Consider the following 8,673-nt stretch of genomic DNA (forward strand, 5'->3'; position numbering starts at 1 on the left):
CCGGCTTGGAGGAATTTTAGCCCATTCATCTGTACAGAACAGTTTCAACTCTGGGATGTTGGTGGGTTTCCTCACATGAACTGCTCGCTTCAGGTCCTTCCACAATATTTTGATTGGATTAAGGTCAGGACTTTGACTTGGCCATTCCAAAACATTAATTTTATTCTTCTTTAACCATTCTTTGGTGGAACGACTTGTGTGCTTAGGGTTGTTGTCTTGCTGCATGACCCACCTTCTCTTGAGATGGACAGATGTCCTGACATTTTCCTTTAGAATTCGCTGGTATAATTCAGAATTCATTGTTCCAGCAATGATGGCAAGCCATTCTGGCCCAGGTGCAGCAAAACAGGCCCAAACCATAATACTACCACCACCATGTTTCACAGGTGGGATAAGGTTCTTATGCTGGAATGCAGTGTTTCTCCTTTCTCCAAACATAATGCTTCTCATTTAAACCAAAAAGTTCTATTTTGGTCTCATCTGTCCACAAAACATTTTCAATAGCCTTCTGGCTTGTCCACGTGATGTTTAGCAAACTGCAGACGAGCAGCAATGTTCTTTTTGGAGAGCAGTGACTTTCTCCTTGCAACCCTGCCATGCACACCATTGTTGTTCAGTGTTCTCCTGATGGTGGACTCATGAACATTAACATTAGCCAATGTGAGAGAGGCCTTCAGTTGCTTAGAAGTTACCCTGGGGTCCTTTGTGACCTCGCCGACTATTACACGCCTTGCTCTTGGAGTGATCTTTGTTGGTCGACCACTCCTGGGGAGGGTAACAATGGTCTTGAATTTCCTCCATTTGTTCACAATGTGTCTGACTGTGGATTGGTGGAGTCCAAACTCTTTAGAGATGGTTTTGTAACCTTTTCCAGCCTGATGAGCATCAACAATGCTTTTTCTGAGGTCCTCAGAAATCTCCTTTGTTCATGGCATGATACACTTCCACAAACGTGTTGTGAAGATCAGATGTTGATAGATCCCTGTTCTTTAAATAAAACAGGGTGCCCACTCACACCTGATTGTCATCCCACTGATTGAAAACACCTGACTCTAATTTCACCTTCAAATTAACTGCTAATCCTAGGGGTTCACATACTTTTGCCACTCACAGATATGTAATATTGGATCATTTTCCTCAATAAGTAAATGACCAAGTATAATATTTTTGTCTCATTTGTTTAAGTGGGTTCTCTTTATCTACTTTTAGGACTTGTGTGGAAATCTGATGATGTTTTCGGTCATATTTATGCAGAAATATAGAAAATTCTAAAGGGTTCACAAACTTTCAAGCACCACTGTATAGACAAACAACCATTCACACTCACACCTGTGGTTAATTTAGAGTCGCCAGTTAACCTAACCTGCATGTCTTTGGACTGTGGGGGAAACCGGAGCACCCGGAGGAAACCCACGCGGACACAGGGAGAACATGCAAACTCCACACAGAAAGGCCTTCGTCGGCCGCTGGGCTCGAACCCAGGACCTTCTTGCTGTGAGGCGACAGTGCTAACCACTACACCACCGTATTTTATACAATATTTATAATATAATATATATCTATAATAAGCAATATTTATAACAATATTATTGTAGATTGCATATTTATTATATTGTGTAATGTCTATATTGTCCATATTGTACATTACATGTACATATATACATTTTCTTACATAACTTACATATACATATAACCCCCCCAAAAAAAAAAAATTCCTTGTGTGTGTCAACATATGGGCCTGTAAACATGATTCTGACCTGATTCTGAATTCCACGAGCAAGCCTCCGGCTTCCGATGTGCGCTATCGCGAGATTACAATGCGAGCCATCGCTTGTATCCAAGACTCTTCTGCTCTCGCGAGAATGTGACGTGTCGTCTCTATAAAAATGTTCCGCGTCGTCATGACGCCCTCTTGAAGTTTTAGCTTTCTTTCTGAGGTGAGGGAGCTCCTGTTCTCTGAAGTCGTTTTTGGCTTACTGATTTAATCCAAAGCAATCACGCTTATTTAAAGGCCATCGATTAATATTTTCACCTTCTCTTTCTTTACAGAAACGTCTCCAACATGAGAGCGAAGGTAAGTGGGGAATTGGATGGTGTTTTAAAACAGTATGACAGGAAATTGTCATGTTTGAGAACAGTGTGGCTAAGCTCATAGCATCAACCATTAACTTTAACTCTCACCTAACCGCTTTTAGCTCCTTAACTATTTTGTTTGACGGTGATAGTTTGCTGAAGCATTTTTAAATAATGTATACGCGTTAGCACTGAAGCACTTGGTTGAGTTTTTCGGTAAACATGAATTGTCTAAACTAGCATGAAAAACAAAATGGCGGCTGTCTCGGAAGTGATTCCCCATAAAACGCGTTTGAATTAATGGTTGATTCTGCGGGGTATTATAATGCATTAGCACCCGTGGTATACACTTTTTTTTTATTTTTTTGATAGTACTACGATATAATAAGAACTAACTTGGTACTTCTAATGAGCTGTTTGCTAATCGTTATTAGCATTTCGCAGCGTGCTGCCTGTCTGGAGCCGACTCACAGGATCACTATTTGATTCCTGATTGCCCATACTGTCAATGTTGACTTTATTTTAATTTTTTTCTCTGTCCAAGTGTATGCTATGTAACTTGCTATACTTTAAATGCATACTAGAGATGGGATTTATGGCTCTTTTAATGGGATCCGCATCTTTGTGATCCGTTCTTTGAAAAGAGCCGTTCAAAAGACTGGCTCATTTGGCTCTTTTTAAATATTTATTCAGTTTTAAGAAGACAGCGTCTAAAGAAGCCAGATCCCTCTGCTTAGACAGTGACATCAATATTTCTGGACATACCTTTTATATAAAGCAACCTAGACTTACATTATTGTAACCCTTAAACGCTCATAAATAACCATTAAAAAAAAATGAGGGCTTCAATGAATGTCCATGCAGAACGGCTTTTCTGTAAAAAAAAAAAAAAGAACCCACTCAAGAACATAGTTATCAAGAACGCAAGAATATTTTATAGAAAAACACTTGTTTTACAAAAATATTTAAGTCTGAGATACAAAATAGATACAACTACAATAAATATAGCACAAGAACTAGTTATCACACAAGAACATTTTAATAGAAAAACAAACTTTCTATATTAAATATTGAAATTGTGACAAATAGATACAACTAAACAGTCAGAAAGTTATAACAAGAACGCAAGATTATTTTAATAGGAAAAAACAAACTATTAATGCAAAAAATATATTAGAAAAATAGATACAACTGGACAAACAGATAAATAAATAAAATGCACAAAAATAGAACAAACAAAATGACGATAGAATAAATTAAATGAACGTCCGTACAAAGTAGTTTTCCCACAATAATCATTAATCACACAACATTATAAACTATATACAAAACAATTTGAACTATTAGGCAAACAGATAAAACTTGAATAAATAAAAGGCAAATGCTGTTTAGCCTACTTGTCCTTGGGCAAAAGCTTTTTCATCTGAAACAGTACAGAAAAAGAACGGCTCCCCCAGCTCGAGACTCGGTTCTCATCGTTCATGCCTAGGAGCTGTTCAAAAGAATCGGTTCATTCGCGAACGTCACAACACTAATGTATACATGCTTGGCAAACGCGCTTTAATTTTTTTTTTTTTTTCTCCGTGAATGAATCCTGAATCAACTCATTCCGAGCTGAAATTGACTCCCTTAATATTTTTGCCCTGGTTCATTAATTTATTGCCAAGTCCGTTCTCACATACAAGGAATTTTGGTTTGGTGGTTGGTGCTTGAGCAGTTAAACTTAAATGGACAAATGGAGCAAACAAGCTTCCACATGTGTATGTGTTCCTATTTTTTTAATATGCTCTTTTTTTCCCCCCAGTGGAGGAAGAAGCGCATGCGCAGGTGTGTACTCTTTCTGAATACTGTTCTCCTTTAATTGCTCTTAGCATGGAGAGGAGGGGGGGAATTAATTCTTTCTTTTTCCAGGCTGAAGCGCAAAAGGAGAAAGATGAGGCAGAGGTCCAAGTAAACTGCAACCTGTCTGCTGCAGCGGAGATCCTGTTCATCTTGGGTTCCCTTTGAGCCTTATGGAAAGGTCCAACCTTAGGAAGAGGTGCTGTCCATGGACTGAAGCCAGTCAGGTGTGATGGAGGAAGCTTCTGTTTCCAGGCTGTCCAGATGGATGCTGGTCTTGACCTTTTGGACTTTCCAGTCTTTCCAGTGCAGCATCTTTTTGTTAATACAGTTTCAATAAAAAGTTTGGTTTGAAATCCACTGTGGTCTTGTTGAATATTTAGTGGGTGGGGTGGGTTTTCCTCCCTGGTCTGCATTACTAGGAAAGTAGTTGAATATTTTTTACTACAGTGACTTGGACACCATGGCCTAACTCACTAAATACATTGAACAAAGGTATTGATTTGGCTGCACAGTATTGTGACCAGGCAATGAAGACCAAGTTTGTTGTGATGGCTTGATTTGTTTGAAGTACCATGAGTCTACTAATCTTGCTGTGCATGAGAGTTGAAGTGATACTGCATGGGTTGTGATTCCAGTTGAAGTTTCAGGGTTTTGTACCCCTGAGCATCTTCCTCCCTTATCCAGAGAGGTCCTGTCTCTTAAAATGATGAACAAATGTGACTTAGGTGAACTGTTTTATGCATTCCTATAGACTGGCTCCAGTGTTATTCAATGGTTCTACCTGGTGAAGTGGGTGAGGGTTGTAGGGTGTGGTAAGGAAGTAACAATGGGCATGTGAGGCTCTGATTCTGTATTTTGGGGGGAGATCTATAGGACTACAGATGTAGTTGAGGATTTTATGGCAGATGTTCCTTGAATTATACATCAGGCATTTGTCTCCAAGCTTATCTATACTGTACTGGTGTTAATGTAACTGCAAATCACTGGCCTGTCCTTCAGTCTATAGTAGCTAAATTATAATAGTGTCTTACAAGTATTCATACCCCTTGAACTTTTTCACATTTTTCCACCTTACAACCATGAACTTTTTTTTTTTTTTGAGATTTTGTGATGCACAGAGTAGCATGTAATTGTGAAATGAAACGAAAAATGATAAATGGTCTTCAAAATTTTAAACAAAAATGTGGTGTGCATTAGTATTCAGTCCTCTGATACCTCTAAATACAATCCAGTGCAATCAATTGCCTTCAGAAGTCATCTAATTAGTTAATCGAGTCCTACTGTGTGTAATTTACTCTCAGCATAAATACACTTGTTCTGTGAAAGCCTCAGTGGTTTGTTAGAGAACACTGAAGAACAAACAGCATCATGAAGACCAAAGAACTCACCAGACAGGTCAGGGATAAAGTTCTGGAGAAGTTTAAAGCAGGGTTAGGTTATAAAAAAATATCCCAAGCTCTGAACATCTCAAGAAGCACTGTTCAATCCATCATTCAAAAATGGAAAAAGTATAGCACAACTGCAAACCTACCAAGACATGGCCGTCCACCTAAACTAACAAAGCGAGCAAGGAGAGCACTGGTCAGAGAAGCAGCCGAGAGGCCCATGATCACTCTGGAGGAGCTGCAGAAATCCACAGCTCAGGTGGGAGAATCTGTGCACAGGACAACTATAAGTCGTACACTCCACAAATCTGGCCTTTTTGGAAGAGTGGCAAGAAGAAAGCCGTTGTTGAAAGACAGGCATAAGAAGCCATGTAGGGGACACAGCAAACGTGGAAGAAGGTGCTTTGGTCAGATGAGACCAAAGTTGAACTTTTTGGCCTAAATGCAAAGTGCTATGTGTGGCGGAAAACACTGCTCATCACCCTGCACACACCATCCCCACTGTGAAACATGGTGGTGGCAGCATCATGCTATGGGGATGCTTTTCTTCAGGAGGGACAGGGAAGCTGGTCAGAGTTGATGGGAAGATGGATGGAGCTAAATACAGGGCAATCCTGGAAGAAAACCTGTTGGAGGCTGCAAAAGACTTGAGACTGGGAAGGAGAGTCACCTTCCAGCAAGACAATGACCCTAAACATACAGTCAGAGCTACAATGGAATGGTTTAGATCAAAGAACATTCATGTGTTCGAATGGCCCAGTCAAAGTCCAGACCTAAATCCCATTGGGCATCTGTGGCAAGACTTGAAAATTGCTGTTCACAGACGCTCTCCATCCAATCTGGCTGAGCTTGAGCTATTTTGCAAAGAAGAATGGGCAAAAATTTCAGTGTCTAGATGTGCAAAGCTGGTAGAGACATACCACAAAAGACTTGCAGCTGTAATTGCAGCAAAAGGTGGCTCTACAAAGTATTGACGCATGGGGGCTGAATACTAATGCACATCACATTTTTCAGATTTTTGTTTAAAATTTTGAAGACCATTGATCATTTTCGTTTCACTTCACAATTATGTGCTACTCTGTGTTGGTCTATCACATAAAATCTCAATAAAAAACTTTTAAGTTCGTGGTTGTAAGGTGGAAAAATGTGAAAAAGTTCAAGGGGTATGAATAGATTTTCCATGGTCTACAGCAAGGCACTGTAGACCATGGAAAATCTATTTTAAAAGGGGTTTACTGGAAGGCAAAAACAATTTCTTTGTCATTGGAGAGAGTACAATGAAATTTTTGGGGGATTTTATTTTTTTTCTGGGGAAAAGATAAAAACTTGGCCCATTGATGGCTCCAGGGTCTCTGGTTCAATCCTGAGCTTGGGCTACTCTCTGTGAAAGCATGTTCTTCCCATGTTTGTGGGTTTCCTACAGGGTCTTTTTTCCTCCAACTGTCCAAAATCATGCATGTAGGTGGATTGTGAGCACTAAATTGTTCCTAGTTGTGATTGTGTATACCTAGTGTCCTGTAATGTTCTGTCGTCCCATCCTGGCTGAGTTTTCCCACCTTGTAGCCAGTGGTACTGTAATTCTCTTTGAATCCAATGCAAGTCTGACCAGGTTACTGAAGATGAATTGAGTGAACATTATGAACATGGGTCAATGAAATTTTTTTTTTCCTGTACAGGAAATTCCATTTAGTATTAGCTTGTATTTCTGTGTTGATTTTGGAGTAACATGTTACTGACAAAATGTGGTCACAAGAGGTCAGTACAAACACGTTGCAATTACACCGAGACAGGCTTTAATACCAATTCTAAACAGGGTCTTAGTTGATTAAATGTCTGTTATGGACACTCAAATATTCATTTAAACTCTACAGGAGTACCATCTTTACTTGCTTTTAGCAGCAAGTACAGATCATTTAGGATTAAATATGTAAGGGTTAGAGTACAGAACAGAAATTAAAAAAGTAAAACTAATAATAATAATAATGCAGTATATAACTCCAGTAGTGGAAGAAAGAAGAAAAATGCATATAAAATATTATAATAGCAATTTAAACATAATGTGCTAGTAGAAGTAAGGCAAATAAAAGCCTTATTAATGCTAAATTAAAAAAAATCAGTTTTTAGGCCTATGGTATGAAAAATATTTGTGTTACTAAAATGTCACTATTATAACAGCCTTGACAGCACTATTTCTCCATAAGCTTGCTTAGCTTTTATCTCTCCAACTGTCCATGACTTGTTGGCTTGTGTGTCCATTTTCATGAAATGCTCACTAAATTCTATGTACTCAACAGACGCTGGAGTGCTCTTAATGGAATCAGTTAAAAACAACAGGTGCTTCTGGTTGTCATGCAGTTTACAAGCTTTGTGGTGAAATCAAGTGAAGCTTTTTACTGGTCTGAATCAAACATGTCAAGTTTGTCCAACATAAAGAAGATGAAAGAGCTTGTTCTTAAAATGAAAGGCATATGCAATATAAAAACGTGTTGGATATTGTTTCTTTAAAAAAATGGACACAGAAATATATACAGTATCTGAGTTTAAGAGCAGTTTTGGTCATTATGCAGTCAGTAATGTGAATGAAAACGGTCTGTCAACCTACAGTGAATGGCATATAGTAGTCATGTTGTTTATAATTATAGTGTTTTGGATTTCTCATATCAGTAACAGATGTACCAGATGTGCTTATGAATAGTTTAACAGATCCTGAGCCTACAGGCCATTTCGGTTCCTCACGATCACTGACAGCACTAACAGTAGAGGTCGTCACATGGTCCTGTTATGTAAACACCTCCAGCACACTTCTAATATGAAAGGGGAAAAAAGCCCTCTATTGACTGTTACCTTTGGCACTGAGAGTTGTAAGCTTCTGTATTCTTTCAGCTGCACAATAACGGACATGGTGTGTCTCAATACGATTTCACACAGCATGTTTAGACTTGGGGAAACTGGTCGAAGTAAAAGCCTAAATTAGAGGTGATGGACTTGTTAAAACATTGCATCTGTATGCTGGTCAAGATCCAAACTAAATAATAAAGTTCAGGTTCTGTGCAGGGTCCAAATGTACAAACAAAGTAAATGTGTACCACTTAAGGTCCATCCAATTATGAGAGAAATTTCATCATTTAGTTAAAAAAAATCCTTGAATTAATAAGTATCACTGAGTGTTGCTTTGAAAGTCTTATTACACAGGAAGTGATATAAAGCACATTTTTGATCTTTCAAATTTAGCTCATTAAATGGTAGGTGCTAAAGAAGGCAACTGGACTTGCTTGAAATTCTTGAAGACATTTCACCTCTCATCCGAAAGGCTTCTTCAGTTCTGTCGGACAAGTGGGGAGATCCAGGTATTTATCCTCTAGTGGACCAAAAT

The 8,673-nt window shown here is 38.8% G+C and overlaps 1 long non-coding RNA gene across 1 annotated transcript; it reads left to right on the top strand.

Moving 5' to 3' along the window:
* The first annotated feature begins 1,930 nt into the window (after window positions 1–1,930).
* LOC132896037 (uncharacterized) lies at window positions 1,931–4,268 on the top strand. Its single transcript, XR_009655913.1, has 3 exons — window positions 1,931–2,074; window positions 3,878–3,900; window positions 3,985–4,268. It is a non-coding gene; the product is annotated as an uncharacterized LOC132896037 (long non-coding RNA).
* The last annotated feature ends 4,405 nt before the right edge of the window (window positions 4,269–8,673 follow it).

This window comes from Neoarius graeffei, chromosome 13, assembly GCF_027579695.1.
Source record: "Neoarius graeffei isolate fNeoGra1 chromosome 13, fNeoGra1.pri, whole genome shotgun sequence".
Classification (NCBI taxonomy): Eukaryota; Metazoa; Chordata; class Actinopteri; order Siluriformes; family Ariidae; genus Neoarius; species Neoarius graeffei.